The following is a 21,169-nucleotide window of genomic DNA, read 5'->3' as shown; positions in this document are numbered from 1 at the left end:
ATGACTCAATGCCAGAGTCTCACGGAACGCTATTCCCTTCCCACCAAAGGTGGTCCCTATTTTTCTCCTTGCATTTTTTATGTGCTTTCTAACTGCTAGGTTGGCAGATGCTGGGAAAAGTCACGGGAGCTCACCCCATTACACGGCAGCACTAGGGATTCGAACCACTGAACTGTCGACCTTTCGATTGACAAGCTCAGCGTCTTAGTCACTGAGCCACTGTGTCCCATTTTTTCTCTTCTCTTTTTTTCTCTTCTCCTTAGGATAAGTCCAAATTGTGGGTCTATCCCATATGCTATTTCTTTCTTTTTTTTAAAAAAAGTGCAGTTCTAACACAGTCGGTGTATTTAAGAGGGGGAAAAAAAGCCAACTCTTTGTTTAAATGGAAAATTAGGGACGTCATTTTCAGCGCCTCGTGCATCGAATCTCCATCCAGCTCTTGCAATGACGTATCGTAATGATCATTTTGCCAAGATGGCACCTCCGCAATGCTTGTATCCAGCGCCCAACCTTTTCTCTGGGCTGCGTTTTGAGCTTTTGAGTGGTGACTTGGAGAGAAGCCCATCCCAAAGCAGCAGATGACAAAACCCCAAATCTGATTTCATTCCTATTTAAGCTTAATTAATAATAAAATACCCATCCTGCCGTTGGGTATTTACTCATTCTCTCCTTCCGCCACGTAACATGCAAATCTGGAAATTTACCCTACAATTTAAGCAACAATAACTTTTCACGATGATTAAGGAAAAAGACGGTGATTATATGATACAAATCCTCCATCGGTTGTCAGCCCTTGTCTGAGTCGGATCCTGGCAGAGCTCCTTTGAAGGAAGTATCTCAGATGGAAGAAGGCCTGGGTTGGGAGGCTGACTTCTTCAACAGAGGCTCTCTGGGCACAGAGGGTGAGGAGGGTCCAAGAAAGAACTTTAATAATAATAACAACGGAGTTGGAAGGGACCTTGGAGGCCTTCTAGTCCAACCCCCTGCCCAGGCAGGAAACCCTACACCATCTCAGACAGATGGTTATCCAACATTTTCTTAAAAATTTCCAGTGTTGGAGCATTTACAACTTCTGCAGGCAAGTAGTTCCACTTATTAATTGTTCTAACTGTCAAGAAATTTCTCCTTAGTTCTAAGTTGCTTCTCTCCTTGATCAGTTTCCACCCATTGCTTCTTGTTCTACCCTCAGGTGCTTTGGAGAATAGTTTGACTCCCTCTTCTTTGTGGCAGCCTCTGAGATATTGGAAGAACTGCTATCATGTCTCCCCTAGTCCTTCTTTTCATTAAACTAGACATACCCAGTTCCTGCAACCGTTCTTCAAATGTTTAAGCCTCCAATCCCCTAATCATCTTTGTTGCTCTTCTCTGCACTCTTTCTAGAATCTCAATGTCTTTTTTACATCATGGTGACCAAAACTGAATGCAGTATTTACTTGGTATAGGTAGAGGCAAAGCAGAAGACCATGCTGATCTCCAGTTTAGAGACGCAATTGGACTGTTTCTTAAGACTCTTTCTTCTGCTATGTATTCAGAATGGAATGTGATTAATACACACACAACACAAACACACACACACACGTGTATACAAGGGGTGGGTTCTACTTACCTTTACTACTGGTTCGCAATGGGAGCACACACAGAAGCTTCTGCACATGTGCAGATCATCAATTATGACGTCCAGGCAGGTGGGCAGAACCTCCCGCTACTTTTACTACCAGTTCTACAGAACCGGACAGAACCGGGAGAAACCCACCACTGGTGTATACCCATACATTGCCTTATACACTGTAAGCCGCCCTGAGTCTTCGGAGAAGGGCGGGATATAAATGTAAAAAATAAATAAATAAATAAATAATAATAATAATAATAAAAAAAATACATGCACATGCAGATATATATAGCTGTGTGAGAGAAAGCATATGTATATGCATGCATGGATTTCTTTTTCTTTCTTTCTTCCTTCCTTCCCTTCCTTCCTCCCTCCCTCCCTTCTTTCTTCCTTCTTTCCTTCCTCCCTCCCCCTCCCTCCCTCCTTTTTCCTTCCTTCCTTCCTTCCTTCCTCCTCCTCCCTCCCTCCCTTCCTTCCTCCCTCCCTCCCTCCTTCTCTCCCTCTCTCCCTTCCTCCCTCCCTTCTTCCTCCCTCCCTCCCTCCCTTCTTCCTTCCTTCCTTCCTTCCTTCCTTCCTTCCTTCCTTCCTTCCTTCCTTCCTTCCTTCCTTCCTTCCTTCCTTCCTTCCTTCCTTCCTTCCTTCCCTCCCTCCCTCCCTCCCTCTTTCTTTCTTTCTTTCTTTCTTTCTTTCTTTCTTTCTTTCTTTCTTTCTTTCTTTCTTTCTTTCTTTCTTTCTTTCTTTCTTTCTTTCTTTGAGCGGGCACCAGAAATTCATTTTCAATGTGTGCCAGTGTGTTCATAGAAAAAAGTGACAATAAAGGTGATCCCATCCCATCCCATCAGGAAAAGTCTGGAAGCTTAAGAGCTGATTGTGAACTAACTTGCTTCTTTTTCACCCTCACTTGCTGAGCAAGGGAGAAGACCGGGGGGGGGGGGAATCTTCACACAGATTTTTCCTAATTGTGAAAGTCTCAGATTTTCCATTTCTATTACAAGTCACGCACCAGCCAGTCAAGGCCAGGTCTTGCAGTCAGCAGGGCCATGAAGTCATGGTTGTAGGAGATGAGCAGAGGGTGGGGTTCAACGCACCATTAGTTTTGCATCATTGGGCAGCCACAAGAAACCCAAATTCAGCCCCTCACCATGCATTTCCTTGTCCTTTATTTATTGCCAATCTAGTTGGACCCTTTGTTGCTCAGGTACTTGTGCATATAGATGGCAAGAATAAACTCTTAGCGCTTTAATAAAACTTTTTCTCCCAATTATTTGCGCCTGGCAATGGTGCCAAGTTGTAATAACCTTGGGGTTGTTGATATTTGTGGGAAGCTTCCGGAGAACCTAGAACTTGTTCTGACGTAGGCTTCCTTAGAAAGTATAAAACACGATCTTAGTCCCGCAAAACCTCTTTTATTTATATGGCTGTAAATTACTTTCATTTACAGTCTGCAAGGCTTGATAAAACAGTCTTTCAGAGGAAGGTTATCAACACCCACCTATCTCACATAGAACGCTGCCAGAGAGCTAATTTCCAAGACGCAGGGCAAGGACAAACTTGGCACAGAGTCACAAACAGAAGTTTCAAATTTTGAATTGGCCAGATGAACTAATTGCTTCCTGCAAAAGCTCACGTCCCTTTCGCTCTTCTTTTATATCTTATGGGAGGGGCCAGTCATCTCCAAGCCTTACTCCCAAGTCGACCCTGTTTTCTTAATTGTTCTTGTCATCTGGCAGCTCTGCGCATGCGCACACTGGGGACAGGCTCCCGCTGTTCTTCTGCCTCACTGCTGTCAGACTCCATAGGCTGCACATAAGTATCAGATGGCCTCCAATGCAGAGCCCTCGCCTGAGCTTACCCCAGCCCCCAGGACTGGCCCAAGTTCCTCTCCAACCGCCTCACTATCCAACTCTGCTTCCAGCTCTACTGGCCACTGGTGGGCCATAACAGAACTGGGTAATGTGGAAATTGGCTCACCCTTGGGGGTATTTATGCCATCACTATTAAGCTTGCAAGAAATTGGGGTATCCTCTCACTTGGTACATGTATGCTTTCTCTGTTATGCTTTTAACTCTCTTTGCTTAATTAATAATAAAGATTCAAACCTCTTTATTGAGCTGTCTGGTTATTCTCTCTGAGTCCTTGTCACCACCTTGACACTTGGCCAAACACTCCGTGATTCCCAAAAAGAAAAAAGATCCCGTTTCAAGCCTTTCTCCTTTTCTGATGTTTGCTTGGAAACAAGCGAGTCTATGAAACGAGTTGCAAACGTTCATTTTCAAACATTTAGAGACGGCTTTGCTTACCGTTTCATTGTGCGATCTTTCTGTTTTAAACCTTTGGCTCTGGAACACTTCAGTCCTTCTCTGTGGATTTTTTCCCCCTGCACGACAGAAGCATTAATTCAGACACTGGGTAATGTAAAACATTCCACTGCATCAGGGCGATAGTTAGCATCATCAAATAATAGGCATTGTTAATTACTGAAGTTGTTTTCTTGATCTTAAAAGGTCACCCTCTGGCACTTTTTAAAAATCAAGGTATATTTCCCTTGACTGCTCTCCAGATGTTAGAGATGTTTTGACTGATAATCTAGAAGATCCTGTTTGGTTTTATCAAACAATATTCCAAAACCATCAGAACTGATATTTATTCATTCATTTATGTACCTAAGTGATATAGCCACCCATCTCGCAAACAAACAACTCCAGGCAGCGCACAACAAATATTTTATTTATTAAACTTATCTGCATTTATTTATTACATCCATTATTTATTATATTCATTATATATTCCTACCGTGTTTCCCCACAAATAAGACTCTTCTCTTCACTCTTTGCTTAATTAATAATAAAGATTCAAACCTCTTTATTGAGCTGTCTGGTTATTCTCTGAGTCCTTGTCACCACCTTGACACTTGGCCAAACACTCCGTGATTCCCAAAAAGAAAAAAGATCCCGTTTCAAGCCTTTCTCCTTTTCTGATGTTTGCTTGGAAACAAGCGAGTCTATGAAACGAGTTGCAAACGTTCATTTTCAAACATTTAGAGACGGCTTTGCTTACCGTTTCATTGTGCGATCTTTCTGTTTTAAACCTTTGGCTCTGGAACACTTCAGTCCTTCTCTGTGGATTTTTTTCCCCTGCACGACAGAAGCATTAATTCAGACACTGGGTAATGTAAAACATTCCACTGCATCAGGGCGATAGTTAGCATCATCAAATAATAGGCATTGTTAATTACTGAAGTTGTTTTCTTGATCTTAAAAGGTCACCCTCTGGCACTTTTTAAAAATCAAGGTATATTTCCCTTGACTGCTCTCCAGATGTTAGAGATGTTTTGACTGATAATCTAGAAGATCCTGTTTGGTTTTATCAAACAATATTCCAAAACCATCAGAACTGATATTTATTCATTCATTTATGTACCTAAGTGATATAGCCACCCATCTCGCAAACAAACAACTCCAGGCAGCGCACAACAAATATTTTATTTATTAAACTTATCTGCATTTATTTATTACATCCATTATTTATTATATTCATTATATATTCCTACCGTGTTTCCCCACAAATAAGACTCTTCTCTTCACTCTTTGCTTAACAACTCTTGCAAGGAAGGTTGTAAAATTCATTTAACAAAATCTCTCCCTTAGGAACCAGAATTTTGGGGCTCCATTGTGGTTGTAAGTCGAGATCTGCCTGTAGTTTCAGTCTGAAGCCTGTTTGATTGAATGCCTGAATTTAAGCGCCTTAAATGCTTGGGAAATCAAATCTAATAAGACTTGGCTGGGTTAGAACTGATTCAACTATTCAGAAAAAAATCAAGCCAAATGGACCGGATGCAACTTTTTTTTCATTTCCCCATTCAGCAAAGCAAATAAGTCAACCGATCCAACTTTCCCCGAGTCAAGAATCAAACCTCAATTGACTCTTATTTGACTCTATTTTCTCAGTTGACTGGCACCGCTTGGCGTAACGCGATAACCGAAACATGGGCTTGCTTGACTTCACAACTGTAAACCCAGGGACCGGTGGTCTGTAAAGATTGATTGCTTGCCACCTTCGGTAAACTCTTGTCTGCCTGATTTGAAAGGTTAAAAAGAGGCAGCCATATATGTAAGAGAAATTCTACAAGGGAGAGAAGAAACTAGTTTATTTTTTCCAGCTCTCATTTCTCAAGAGAGAAATATTGTTCGTATAACAATCGGTGTAAATGCATAAAGCTCTTTCGTATTTAACCTTCCACGCAAAACTGATTTTCAGCATGGCAAAACATGTTCAATAGGATTTCAGGTGGAAGGGGAAAAAAATAAGATATTGGAGAGAATAAGGGGCCACAAAACATAGAAAAATCATTTAACCCCCCCAGGTTTTCACTTTGGATCAATATTATTCAGAGAGATATGTTAATCTATTTATTTTTATTTATTTATTTATTTTGTCACACAGTATATATAAGCATAAGCATGAAATAACTAAACAACATATAAGCATATATATAAGCATGAGCATGTAATAACTATATTAATTGAATATAATGAAAGGAAACAATAGGACAGGAACGGTAGGCACGTTGGTGCTCTTATGCACGCCCCTTACAGACCTCTTAGGAATGGGGTGAGGTCAATAGTAGACAGTTTTTGGTTGAAGCTTTGGGGATTTTGGGAAGAGACCACAGAGTCAGGTAGTGTATTCCAAGTATTAACAACTCTGTTACTAAAGTCATATTTTCTGCAATCAAGATTGGAGCGGTTAACATTAAGCTTAAATCTATTGTGTGCTCGTGTATTGTTGCAATTGAAGCTGAAGTAGTCTTCGACAGGAAGGACATTGTAATAGATGATTCTATGAGTTAAACTCAGGTCATGTCGAAGGCGGCGTAGTTCTAAATTTTCTAAACCCAGGATTTCAAGTCTGGTGGCATAAGGTATTTTGTTGTATTTAGAGGATTCTAAATCATCATCATCATCATCATCATCATCATCATCATCATCATCATCATCATCATCGTTGAAGGATAGAGTCTGACCTTTCCTTTGATTTTGATAGATCTGTATTTACCGGCTTCATTAATTGATAATGGAGAAGCAAATGTTGGGAGAAATTAAAAGGTTAAGGAAGAGAGAGATCAGAAAATATTTTGTTTGGTTTCACAGGGAAATCCATCACGGCCCGATCTTTACCGTTACTCAAAGTTAAGATAACAGGTTTTGCTTTTTTTTTTAAAGAAATTTCATGCGCTGGAAATGCAGTAGCTGCTTCTGGAAGGTCAATTTTCGCAAAGAAAAACCTCGTGAGATCCTTCTTCAGCCGGATGATACTGGTAGTCCTCGACTTACGACCACAGTGGAGCCCGACATTTCTGTTGCCAAGCGAGATGGTTGTTAAGTGAATTTTGGGACCTTTCTTGCCTCCATCGTTGAGTGAATCCTTGCCGTTGTTAAGTTAGTCACACTGTTGTTAAGTGAATCGGGTTTCCCCAACTGACTTTGCTTGTCAGAAGGTCACAAAAGACACGGCAGCCGTCATAAATACGAGTCAGTGGCCAAGCATCTGAATTTTGATCCCGTGACCAAGGGGATGTTGCAACGGTCGTAAGTGTGAAAAACGGTCACAAGTCACTTTTTCCCCGTACCGTTGTAACTTCAAATGGTCAACTTTGAACCAAGTTATATCATTGCAAAGGTCTGAATTTGCTTTAGTAGGTTGACACCAAACACATTGGAAAAATGGTAAAAAGCCTGTTCAGATCTCAGCAAATCATTTAAAAAAACCCCTCAAAACGACGCTATAGAGCACTGCACACCAGAACAACTAGCCACAAGAACAGTTTTTTCCCGAAGGCCATCACTCTGCTAAACAAATAATTCCCTCAAAACTGTCAGACTGTTTACAGAATCTGCACTACTATTAATCTTCTCATCATTCCCATCACCCATCTCTTTCCACTTATGACTGTATGACTGTAACTTGTTGCTGGCAATCCTTATGATTTATATTGATATATTGACCATCAATTGTGTTGTAAATGTTGTACCTTGATGAAGGTATCTTTTCTTTTATGTACACTGAGAGCATATGCACCAAGACAAATTCCTTGTGTGTCCAATCACACTTGGCCAATAAAATTCTATTCTATTCTATTCTATTCTATTCTATTCTATTCTATTCTATTCTATTCTATTCTATTCTATTCTATTCTATTCTATTCTATTCTATTCTAAAGAAGAAAACAGATTATATATACCAGGGGTCTCCAACCTTGGCAACTTTAAGCCTGGCGGACTTCAACTCCCAAAATTCCCCAGCCAGCTTTGCAAGCGGGCAAGCGGGCGACCGGGCAATTGGGCGGGCATGGGCAGGGCGGGGGCAGAGATTTTTGCTACCAGTTCTCCGAACCACCCACCTCCATCACTACAGGTTCAGCCAATCGGGTCCGAACCCGGAGTATTTCACCCCTGGTTCTGACAGATGCCCTAGTTATTTATTAGGCGCTTCATGTCGGCAGGTTCCCAAGTAAAGCCAACTCTGACCCCATGTAATGTAGTCCCAGTCATGACCGTGTTTCCCCCTCCCCCCAGGGTGTGTCATCAATCACATTTGCCAACAGAGCAATTTCGCGGATTGTAAAGATCATTCCCCTCTGGTCTCTCTGGGTAACCCTGGGAGACGGCCTGTTGTGGTCCGTCAGAAGCCTACAGAGCTGGCAACGGAGTCGAACAGCGATGAAGCTGAGGTGAGGCCAGGGCCATCGGGAAATGAGGTGCGGACTCCAGAGCCTCCAGAGACTGATAGTAGTGAGGAAGAGGAACTGGAGGAGCCTGTTCCTAATGCACGCATGAGAAGAGCTGCCAAAAAACAAGAGCAGCTCAAGCAGAGAGGACAACTCAGGAGTAGGGCCAAGAGATGATTGGCCCCTCCCATAAGGCTTAATAACAGACCAGCACCGGTGCTTCAGCTTGCTGGAAAACAACATTGTAGCTGCATCCTCTGCTTTGTGTGCTTTGCTTTTTGTGGCTTCTGGACGTTTGCCAGGAAGGGCCTTTGGCAGTTTGCCTAATTGGACTAAAGATTGAAAGATAACTGAAGTATTTGTGTTTGGGAGGCATTTGTTTTACTTTGAGTTGAACGAGGAAGCTGGGAATGAAGTAATTCCCAGCTGTTCGAGTAAAGTTTGTTTTTCCACGGACTGAGTTTGTTGCTACCTACTTGGGTCTGGGTCACAACACGGCCTTGAGAGAGATAAGGCTGGAAGGTGTTTCTGTTTTTGGCTGCAGTGCTTCTTCATTGGTTTTCCATCCCCCTTGCCGATGGCAACTCATGAGCAGGCCAGGGATGCTCCACGAATTGACACCTGCGGAGGAAAAACTCAACCCAACATGGAACAAAGCACCTCCTTTGATCTTGAGCAGTGTTCCTCATTATTACGTATTTTTGAGGGTCTCCTTTGTGGCTTTCTGCTGACTCAGGTAAGTGCCTTCTTCCCTCTCCAAGTAGTGATGTGATTGAAAATAATGGACATGACATCGCTTCGGTGTCTTCTTTTCCCCAACTTCTCGTCTCTTTCCCTCAACAAATGATTATCTCGGCCGCTCCGCTGTAATTTCCACGCAGTAAAAACATGGGAGAAATCTGTTACCTCCTGTTTGTTCTTCGTACGGATCGTTGCACCGTTTGACCCATCCCAACTAAGAAGTGGTACATTAAAAAAAAAAAAAAAGGACAAGATCCCACAGGATCCATTCCAGACATTTAACAAGCATCTGGCAGCCAACTGGTCTGATGAGACACCAAAAAGCAGCGATGATGGAGGAACAGAATTGCTTGGTTTGGTTTCAGAAAGGAACACCGACTCTGATGCTGGGCAAGACGGCACAATTTAGAACCGATGGATTCTGTGGTGCAGGTGATGGCGATGAGGTTTGCCTTCAGAGGCGGGTTTCACAAAATTTTACCACCGGTTCGTTGCACATCGAAAATGTGAGTGTGCACCTTCCGTGTACGTACGTGGCCTTCTGCACAGGCATTTTGCTCATGTGCGTGGCTTGCATGTATGCACACGGCTTAGAAAATGTGACTAAATAGGACGGCATAGTGTCAGGGCGCGTGGGTGGGCAGGTCCACCCACAGGTCACCACTACTGGTTCACTCGAACCGGCCTGAACCGGCTGAATGCCACCTCTGTTTGCCTTGCCATGCCAAGGCCCATTGTTGTGTCTTGCCCGCCCTCAGAGCAGCCGGGGCCTTCTTACCTGCTCCCGAACACTGAGGAATGTATGCCTCCCGGCCCAAGTCCTGGCTCCATGCCCACACAAACTGCAGAAGAAGGAGCATCTCCCGGCCCCAGCCCTGACTCCATGCCCAGGCAAACGGAGCAGCTAGACCCCTCCCCCTCCTCCACAGCAGGTGAGCCTGAGGAGGGTTTATTCCCAACAGCTGATTGGAGTGACCCTCGCATCAGAAGATTGGATAGGCGGAGGCAACAGAGGGAAGGGAGGGGCAGGCCTTAATGAGTGCTGAGTCATGGAGCCACACCCCATGGCCTATATAAAGGATCTGCTTTCTGGCAGTCTCTGAGCCAGGCAAAGTCGAACTTATCTTGCTGAAGTCACTTACTGGTCTCCTGCCTGCTCTGAGGACTGCTAGGACTTTGGGCAGAGCTGCAGAGGCAAGCCTGATTCGGATTTCCCTGACCCGGCCGTCAGCGGAGGAGTGGGACACGACACCCATCTTCTCAAAAAGTTCTCCTGGTTTTGCTCATGAACACAGCCAGTCCTTGACTTCTAACCACAGCTGGGCCCTGAATTCCCGTGGCTAAGGAAGGCAATTGTTAAACAAGTTGCCCCTGGGTTTACAACCTCTTTTTTTGCCACGGTTGTGAAGCGAGTCACAGTGAATCTTGTGGTTGTTAAGCAAAGCTGGCTTCCTCCATTGACTTTGCTTGCCGGAAGCCAGCTGGGAAGGTCACATATAACAGTAACAGAGATGGAAGGGACCTTAGAGTCATCTAGTCCAACCCCTTGCTCACGCAGGAGACCTATACTAGGGATTCGAACTGCTGAACTACCGACCTTTCTGATCGACAAGCTCAGTGTCCTAGCCATTGAGCCACCTAGCCATGCTACGTGTCTCCAGGACACTGCAACCACCATACATACATGTCAGTTGCCAAACCCCCAAATTCTGACCCCATGACTTTGGGGATGCTGTAACGGCTGTAAGTTGGAGAAACCGTTGCAGGTTGCTTTTCCCCCCCCAGTGATGTTGTAACTTTGAACAGTCACTAAATAAATAGTTGTAACTCAAGGAACATCTTTTGTTGTGACTTGTCCTCCTTCCTCTCCTCAGCCGGGCCCCTCCCGTCACCAACCGGGCCTGTTACCAGACTCCGAGTCTGATAATGAAGATGAAGGGCCTGTCATGCCTCCAGCCCCTGGCCCTTGCCCCATGCCTGGAGAGGATTCCAGGAATGAACAAACAAGCCCGATAAACTTCACTCCTACGGCGTGTGAGCAGGAAGCCAGCCACGTGCTGGAATTACTGACAGCAGATCCAGCTGAAGAGAATTCAAAGTGGGAGGATCCTCCCTTCCGGAGATCTGAGAGGCGACGCCAGCAGAAGGAAGGGAGGGGCAGGCCTGGATAAATGCTGAGTCATGGAGCCACACCCCACAGCCTATATAAAGGACCTGCTTTTGGCATTCCAACCTTGAGTCAAGCAAAGTCTTATCTAGTTTGCTGATACCGGACCCTATCGCTGAAGTCACAACTTGGACTCCTGCCTGCCCTGAGAAACCTCGAAGGGACTTGGCAAGCTGCAGAGACTTCATTGCCAAGTTTGCCACAGACTTCCTTGAACCGGTCATCGGAGGGGGAGGGGGACACGACATCTTTACTGTGGGGGAGAAAGACTGGATGTTCAGGAGGCCCCCAAACTGGCAGCCTACAAATACCTATTTAAATAGCCAAGTTGCTTTTTCAATGTCGGGAGCTCATGTTATGATGTCCCCGGATGCTTCCCCAGATACATCTGTCAGCTCAGAGGATGAACCAGTTCCTGGCACATCTGGAGTGGAGTTGGTCAATGGCTTCAAGCATCTGAGAGGGATTTGGCTGAAGCACAGCTGCAGCAGGACAACCCTGAGGCTTCAGGTGGGGAAAGCAATGCTGCTGCAGCCTGTCAGGAATGAGGAAGAGGAACTGCCTTCTGCACCTGATCCAAGAACACGTAGGGCAGAGAAAAGGCAGAAGCAGAGGTCAGCCCGATTACTGGTGAGGAGGCAGCCTCGTACCTCTTGATAGGCCGCACCAGAAGCTGGCTGTTTAGCACAGCAGGCAGATGGAAATGATGCTGGGGACAATGTGTTCATTTCCTAGTTGTGTGTTTTCTGGTCGTTGTGATTCTTGCTTTGCTTTGGATTGACCCTGTGTCTTGACTTGGATCGTGCCTTGTGAACTCTGGATTTTTCTTACTTCGTGAACTATTGTAGACTGAATTTTGCCCGGTGCAGGGGGTGCTTTCTACTTACCTTTAGTACCAGATCACAATGAAAGCATGTGCGCTCGCTTCACTCATGCTTTGCTCACGCGCACTTCTGTGCATGTGCAGATCGCCCATGATGACATCTGGGTGGGTGGGCGGAGCCTCCCGCTGCTCTTACTACTGGTTTGCAAGGGTTGGACTGAACCAGGAGCAACCCACCACTGGCCTGGTGGATTTATTTTGATGGGGAAACTTTCAAGTGTCTTGTGGACTCATTGCCCATTGCTCTGTGGACTAGCATTGGTCTGACTGTGACTGGACTTAATTGGGACAGTTCTGGATTTTTGGTGAAGGGAGTTGTGGGGGAAAATTAATAAACCCACTAAACCAGGGGTCTCCAACCTTGGTCCCTTTAAGACTTGTGGACTTCAACTCCCAGTTGAAGTCTACAAGTCTTAAAGGGACCAAGGTTGGAGACCCCTGAACTAAACCACAATTATTTTTGTGTGCGCGAGCACAAACGGGACAGCACAGTCCAGCTGTTTAAGCACCCTTGTTCTCTTGTCTTTCTCTTTTTGGATTTAGAATAGAATAACAGAGTTGGAAGGGACCTTAGAGGTCTTCAAGTCCAACCCCCTGCTTAGGCAGGAAACCCTACACCACTTCAGACAAATGGTTGTCCAGTCTCTTCGCTCAGCAGACTAATGCAGTCTGTTATTAACAGCAGCTACTTGCAATTACTGCAAGTTCAAGTCCCACCAGGCCCAAGGTTGACTCAGCCTTCCATCCTTTGTAAGGTAGGTAAAATGAGGACCCAGATTATTGGGGGCAATAAGTTGACTTTGTATATAATATACAAATGGATGAAGACTATTGCTTAACATAGTGTAAGCCGCCCTGAGTCTTCGGAGAAGGGCGGGATATAAATTCAAAAATAAAAAAATAAAAAAATTGGTGGAGCATCCACAACTTCTGGAGGCAAGTTGTTCCACTGGTTAATTGTTCTCACTGTCAGGAAATTTCTCCTTAGTTCCAGGTTGCTTTTCTCCTTGATGAGTTTCCATCCATTGCTTCTTCTCCTGTCTTCAAGTGCTTTGGATCAGGGGTCTGCAACCTTGGCAACTTTAAGCCTGGTGGACTTCAACTCCCAGAATCCCCCAGCCAGCAAAGCTGGCTGGGGAATTCTGGGAGTTGAAGTCCACCAGGCTTAAAGTTGCCAAGGTTGCAGACCCCTGCTTTGGATAATAGCTCGACTCCCTCTTTTTTGTGGCAGTCCCTCAAATATTGGAACACTGCTTTGTCACTCCTAGTCCCCCTTTTCATTAAACTAGACATACACCATTCCAGCAACCATTCTTTATATGTTTTAGCCTCTAGTCTCCTAATCATCAGCTTTATCTTAACCCTTGAATTTTTCTTTATTCTTGGATTTTGCTTTGTCTGCTGTCCAAACATACCTTTGCTAAAAACCCTAGTGATTTGCTGTCAGGTCGTAAAGATGACTGGTAAATCCAATAAAACTCGGTTTTGTTGATGGTTTGGTTTTCATTTTGCATCACACCCAGCCCCAAATCCCAGGACCTCATTTTATTCCAAGATAACGGGTGTCCTGTAAAATCGCTGTTTGTGGTGCCCCCCCCTCATTTTGGAGAGAGGAGGGCTAAGGGAGAAAAAAAACTTTCTCCCCACCCAAAAAACAAAAACAAAAACAGCTTTGTTCCCTTGTCTTTAACTCCACCAGAAATTTCTGCTTTCGTAGGGCTAGAAATGAAAAGACGGGTCTACAATAGATTTTCAGAGTATTTATTCAATCGAGATGATTCAGCCTCATTTTGGAACAAATAAAAGAAACTAAGGAAAGTCTCCAAAAAAGAAGAAGAAAAGTTTAGAGGCTTTGCTTTAGGAAAGAAAAAAAAAAACACCACAGAAAGAGGACACGAAGCCCAACTATTGGGGTTCCCCCTCCCAAAGTTGAAAATAGCACTGTCTGTTAAACAGCAAGCCTTTTCTGAATTAAAATTATTTTCCCAATTCCCGTATCTGAATCGTTTAAGCACACTTAGCCGGAACGAAAAGACCACCCATTTTCTACAGCGACAAATGAAGGTATTCTTTCACTGCTACCAAATGTTAAACTTAACTGGTAATTTGCAACCGTGCATTGACAGAAGTTCCTCTGCCAAACATCTATTATGGATGAAGGGGGGGAAAAATATATGTTATCCATCATCAGTTCTTGCCTATAATCTTCACTGAGGTCAAATGTCACTTAAGACGTGTGGCATTTGCTGGAATTTTTTTATTTTTTTTTTACATTAAGGCAGGCTGGAATGAACCATCCCGATTTCTTCTCTTTCAAAGCATTTATTCCATTTTTTGAAAGAAAAGTGAAGGTCCTAGAGGGCAAAACGCCTGCATTTTGAAGAGCGCTTGTCTCTCAACGCGTCAATTCGATGTGCATGATAATCTGTTCAGAATCTGCAAATCTTCAAAACTCCAGCATGGAATCCCTTAAACCCGATACTTCAGAGAGTTAAAAAGTGAACTGGCTTACCTCCAAATGAGAGTTTATCTTCAATCATCATAGCCAAATTGATTTTTGTTTTCTTTTAACATCTTTTTCCTCTTGTCGATTTTTTTCCTCTGGGAAAAAAATTGATTCCCTTGTTTTTGTTTTAATATATCTGTAGCTATATAGATAAGGAATGTTTGTGGCAAACATTAGAAGTGTGTGGACGGGGATGTGAATGTGTGTGCAGTTTTCTAGATCTATGGTGTCATGTTATTAGCTGGTAAGCCAAAAGATTTGCAGCGAATGTTTGGAGAGATTGTATAATGCAGTGATGGTGAACCTTTTTTGGCACCGAGTGCTGAAAAGGTTGCACAGAAACATTGAGCACGTGCGTGTGCTCATCAGGGCTGCGCTCTGGAAAAGCCAAATTTCTGGGTTCTAGCACGCATGTGTGCCTGATGATCAGCTGGTTGCTGCACAGGTGTAGATCAATTTTCAGCACTATCGCATGCACAAAGGAATAATGCTCTGGAAAAGCCGAATTTCCGGGTTCTGGCTCACATGCGCACCTGACAATCAGCTGGCTGGCGCACATGCACACTGGTTTTCGGTGCTCGCGAAGGACAGCTGATCGTCGCATGCACATGCGCGCCAGAAACCCAGAAGACAAACAGGCTGTCAGGCCTGGAAACCATACTAGACTTTAGGGTTCCAGATGCTGCCACATTTTTCCCCTGAGGGGAAGAAGGGGGGGTTGAGGGGTATGGTAACATTCTTCAAGCGGTCAAGGTCGGATGGTGTTCACATCTGCAGGAGGAGTGGCGGGAAGATATTCGAATGAACTGGGAGAACGTGGGACCATGTGACCAGCAAAGGGGTTAGAGGGGGTGGGACTCTTGGGGTTTGTATAACTGGGAAAAGAATCTGAAAGTTCAGTTTTGGAATTTCACTCATCGTGTGCCAGTTTCCTCATGCTAGTAAAGAAATCTGAAAGACAATGGCGTGCCATAGGTTCACCATCATGGGTATAATGCAACGGGGATTATAGATCTGAAAATTAATTCATCTTGATAATGTATTCATCAAAGAAAGAACAAATTACACCTAATCCCTTTGCAGCAAATGTTGGAGAGATTGTATAATGCAATGAGGATTACAGATCTGACAAGGAAAACAGAATGAATCATATTTCAATGGGGAAAAAACCCTACAGGAAATAGATACTGTACATTTCTTCATCTTGGCAAAAGGTTTATTAGTGATAAGGAAAGAGATGAAGAAACCTTTTTAAAAGAAATGCAAATGCTGTAGAAAAACGAGTGGGCAGTATGTGTGTGCTAGGCTTAGAAATAGAAGTCAAAAGAAGGGAGAAAAGTCTGTTTGACCCAAATATCGCTGATTCTCTTTGGAAAGTCAACTTTTGGACAAGATTGTTGAGAAAAGTCAGAACTTTCAAGGACAAACTTCAACTATTTTTGGCTTCTGCAAAAAAAAAAGTGTCTTGAATGGGTTTAATATTTGCCTCTAGGCAGCCCGGAGTCTTTCTTCCAACTACTTTAATGGAAATATATGTGGGTGATTTCAATTACGCTCAGACCCATTTCAACAAATTTATGGTCAGCTAAGTGGTTATTAATATTATATAGAAGTAGCCATTGAAAGCAAAGGCTTTCTATCTTTCACCTACTATCTCTGTGGTGTGGCAAAAACACTTAATAAAAAAAATGCAGATGGAGGAGCCGAAATACTTGCAAAGAGTATTGAGAAACATCTCCCACTGTTCATGCCTTCTAGACCAGGGGTCTCCAACCTTGGCAACTTTAAGACTTGTGGACTTCAACTCCCAGAATTCCTCACCCAGCAAAGCTGGCTGAGGAATTCTGGGAGTTGGAAGTCCACAAGTCTTGAAGTTGCTAAGGTTGGAGACCCCTGTTCTAGACAAGATGAAAAGCAGCGTTAAGTTTGTTCGTTTTTTTTTTGCAAAGGAGCAGCCAAGGATGGAGAAATATAGTAGCCCTCGAACTTACGACCACAACTGAGCCCAAAACTTCTGTCACTAAGTGAGACGTTTAAGTGAGTTTTGTCCCATTTCTTGCCACGGTTGTTAAGCGAATCAGGGCAGTTGTTACCATTAGTCACACGGTTGTGAAGTGAATTTGCCCCGCCCCCCCACATTGACTTTGCTCATCAGGTCGCAAAAGGGGGATTGCGTGACCCCAGGGGACACTGCGGCCGTCATAAATACGAGTCAGTTGCCAAGATTCTGATTTTTTGCTCATGTGGACATGGAGATGCTGCAATGTCATAAAGGGTGAAAAATGGCCGTTATTTATTTATTTTTCAGTGTTTTTACAATTTTGAAGTCACTAAATGAACTGTTGTTAAGTTGTGGACTACCTGTATCTAAAGATCTCGGAGGAGCAGAGTTATCTAACGAACTTGAGCGAAAGAGTTGTTTGAATTCTTTCTGGACATCCGAATGGATGGGATGTAGCTAGGTGGGAAGCCATGGTGAGGCTGCACCCCATCATCACCATGTTGTGACCCAGGCCCAAATAGGTAGTAATAAACTCAGTCCGTGAAAAAACAAACAAACTTTATTGAACAGCTGGGAATTACTTCATTCCCAGCATCGTTCAACTCAAATTAAAACAAATGCCTCCCAACACAAATTCCTCAGTTATCTCACAAACTTTAGTCCAATTAGGCAAACTGCAAAAGGCCCTTCCTGGCAAACATCCAGAAGCCACAAAAAAAAAGTCGTACAAGAAGCAGAAGACGCAGCTACAATGTTGTTTTCCGGCAAAGCTGAAACAAAGTCTGTTTTAAGCCTTATGGGAGGGGCAAATCATCTCCTGGCCTTACTCCCGAGTTGTCTTCTCTGCTTGAGCTGCTCTTGCCTTCTGGCAGCTCTTCTCATGCGTACATTAGGAACAGGCTCCTCCTGTTCCTCTGCCTCACTACTATCAGTCTCTGGAGGCTCTGGAGTCCACACCTCACTCCCGGATGGCTCTGGCCTCACCTCAGCCTCATCACTGTCTGACTCCGTTGCCAGGTCGGTAGGCTGTTGACGGGCCACAACACATCGCTTCGTCCAGGAGGTGGTTCAACAAATCCCCAATCCTGAATAGTTACCTCTGTCATCATCATCATCATCATCATCATCATCGACTCTATAATCCCTTGCGGGGTGGAGTCTGGGCAACTGAATGGAGCTAGCAGAGGGCATACTGGCCGGATGTCCTTCCTGTCACCAATGGGGAGTTTTGTTCAGCAGATATATTCTCATTGTGCCCAGAGAGAGAAATATCTGCCTCTACCTAGGATTGAACTCACAGCTTCCTGACTGTGAAGCCAGAGCTCCACCTCTAGACCACCCTCACCACTCCTAATAGTTACCTCGGTAATGTTGAGACCGAATTCATTCAGTAGTAAAAGTGCTAAATATTTTTAGAACACAAAACGGCATCTTGCCTATTTTGGCCATTGTCAGGTCCCAGAGATTGCTATTGGGCGGTTGCCATTTTGGTCGGGAGGGTGCATTCTTTAGTTTCTAGCCTTTTTCCTGGAGCCTATCTATCCTGTACTTTTGATTTACCTTCTTGGGAATGTTAGGGCCATCTGTTTTGTCTCACTTCCGGAGCCTCGAGCAAGCGATGCCCAAGAACAACTTATCACCTTCTCAGCCTCTGTGCCATGTCACCGTCACCCCCCGCACCTCCGTTGGAGCCTGAATCTGAGGCTCCATTGGCTTTGGAGGAAACTGGGGAAGGGCAAGGCTTTTCAGGATCAGAAAGGCTTGTAGACAGGGAGGAGTAGGAGAGACAAAGCTCAGGTGATAAGCAGGACCAGACCCTCCTGATCCTAGAGCAAGAGAGAAGAGAGAAGGAACAACGCAGACTGAGCCAGCTATGAGGGAGGAGAGTGCCCTGCCCCCTTCACAAGGCACACCTGGGGACTGAGGTGTAAGGAGGTGCCAGTGGGAGGGGCATTTGTCAGGAATAAGCGTTGAATCTGTGGAGTCTCGTGTGCACTTGCCGAAGTCTGGAGATTACTGTGTTCTATCTTGCCGGACTTTCCCGGTTTGCCTACTTTGCTGTTCTTCTTCCTCTGGTTACTCTTTTGCTAACCTTGCTAACTGGACTTCGTGCCTTGGTTACTGGTTTGTTAACCTGGCTTATTGGACTGCTGGCCCTGGTTACTGGTTTGCTAACCTGGCTTTCTGGACTACTCACAGCCAGAGGCTGTTGAAAGTGCGTGTGAGAGCTTTGCTCCAGGACATGTAGTAAATGTGGGGACCTCTGGGGGCAGTTGGTGTAATAAAGAGGAGTTAGACGTATTCTCTGGCTGTGTTGCTTCCATGACACGCCCCGTGTCATCACATTCTGGTTCTCAAAATAACTGCACCTGTAGATTCGCTTATTCAATACGGGACTGAGGGGAGGGGTTTCTAACTGCTTTAACCTACTGGAATTGCGCAGGAATCCTCAGTTCCTGCTTTCTTTGTCTTTCTTTCAATAAAAAAAAATCTCTTTTTGAAATGCTAATTGTTTCAAGAGTTCTGCTTTCTTGAACAGGAGAGGCAAGGCCCTTACAGCCATGTCATGTGGGGAAATTCCCTGGAGAAAAGAGATTGTGTTTGGAAGAGTTAGGGGGTAGAAGGAAACCAGACAGCCAAAGAACATGGGGGCTGGACACCTTCAAAGGTGACACCAGACAGAATAACTTCAAGAAGAAGTGCCAGGATCGAAAGACGTGGCGAGACCTGGTCCATAGAATTGCCAAGAATCGGACACAACTGAATGGACATAGTTATCGTATCATCATGTCTGAAATCGACCACTGTTGCAGCATCCGAGACATTAGAACTTAGTGGAAATACTTGAATTGAAAAGATAAATCAAATAAGGAACTAAAGATTGGCAGTTTGTCTCCTGTGACATCCCCTTCTGTGCAGTGATCACCCCATAAGGACTGAGCAGAATGTATTTCTGGACCTTTTTTTTCTGCAAAAACCAAAAAACAACTTTCTGCATTTCATTCTCCGATAAACAAAGCTTTATTATCTGAGGCTAGGAAAAATCCTTTCCCAAACAAGACGAACGCGTCTTATTTTTTTTCATAATGCAACCCGAGGCAATTATGAAGTCGCTCAAGTGCAATATTGGGGGGGGGTGGGGGTGGGGAAGGAAAGCAAAGAAAGTCAGAGAACAAACAGAAACGGTGTAGCTCGTTTCCCCCCCTTTAAATAGGGAACACATTTGAGAGAGAGGAGACATTATGCCATTATGAGCATCTCTGAGCGCATTCAAACCACGATGCATTGCGTAGGAAGAGAGGAGATAAAAGAAATTGCCCCTTGGGAAAAGAGTTTGAAAAAACACTCCCTAAAGATCACTGAGATGGATGGTTTTTTCGCAGACATTTCATTACCAAACCAGGTAACATCATCAGTGCCTGTGTCTCAACAAGGTTCATATTTTTTGAAGGTAAAACCCTACTTGAAAAGCTCCATCTATCAACTCGCAAAGCATCCCTGGCTGCTTTCAAGTTGCCATAGGTAAGGAGGATGGGAAACCGATGAAGCAGTACGGCAGCCAAAGACAGGAGCACATTCCAGACGTATCTTTCTCAAGGCTGTCTCCCAGGGTTATCCACAGCGGCCGGAGGGGAGTGATCTGTACAACCCATGAAATTGCTCCGTTGGTGAATGTGATTGGTGACACACCCTGGGGGAGGGGAGAAACAGGGTCATAATTGGGGGTGTAAATGACGTGGGGTCAGAGTTGCCTTCATTTGGGAACATACCAACATAAATAATTGGATTTCTTTTGAGGCTTGGCTTGAGGCTCATGATTTAATTAGGGCATCTGTCGGAACCCTGCCACCATCGCTATTCTTGACTCTAGGATATTAATATTTTCTCAATGATCCTTAAATATATCCACATTTTATTGGCAAAGATTTAGTATTAAAAACGAAAGTTCTGTGAGGGATAGCTTAATTTCTGTCTCCCATTGTAAAGTGCAAAAATGCATCACAATTGCCCGACCTCTTGAGCAGTCCATCAAAAGATCGATAAATGAACTCCAGAGAGAAAAGCAGGGTTGGAACTCCTTCAGACAGACCACTTGAAAAAATACCTCGATTGCAGGCTAGAGCTAACAATGGCAAATTTTTTTCAGCACAGTTGCCAAGAAAATGACAATGGATTTTGTAACCCTGAAATCCCAAAGGATTCATGTTTGCCTGAACAATGGCCAAGTTTTAAAACAAAACGTTTGAACCTTTTAAACTGAGGATTTTCTGGAAGTTCCTAATACTGTTTAACCTCAAGATCTCCATATTTTTTAAAAAATAAATAAATCTGTAAAGTCAAAAGGCTTTGTCATGCGCTATCTTATAAAACTGAATTGTTCCACCTTTTAAAGGTGGAAACAAGTCATATTCAATATTTTAATCTGGCTCTTGTTCAGAGCCGCCACTTAAAACCCTCTTGATTCCTTTGGTTTTTTTTAAAAAAAGGTATTGTACTCTATTCGTACAAGCTATAATTATAGGAAATTGGCAAG

Source organism: Ahaetulla prasina, chromosome 15, assembly GCF_028640845.1.
Source record: "Ahaetulla prasina isolate Xishuangbanna chromosome 15, ASM2864084v1, whole genome shotgun sequence".
Taxonomy (NCBI): Eukaryota; Metazoa; Chordata; class Lepidosauria; order Squamata; family Colubridae; genus Ahaetulla; species Ahaetulla prasina.
This window is presented reverse-complemented; position numbering follows the sequence as displayed.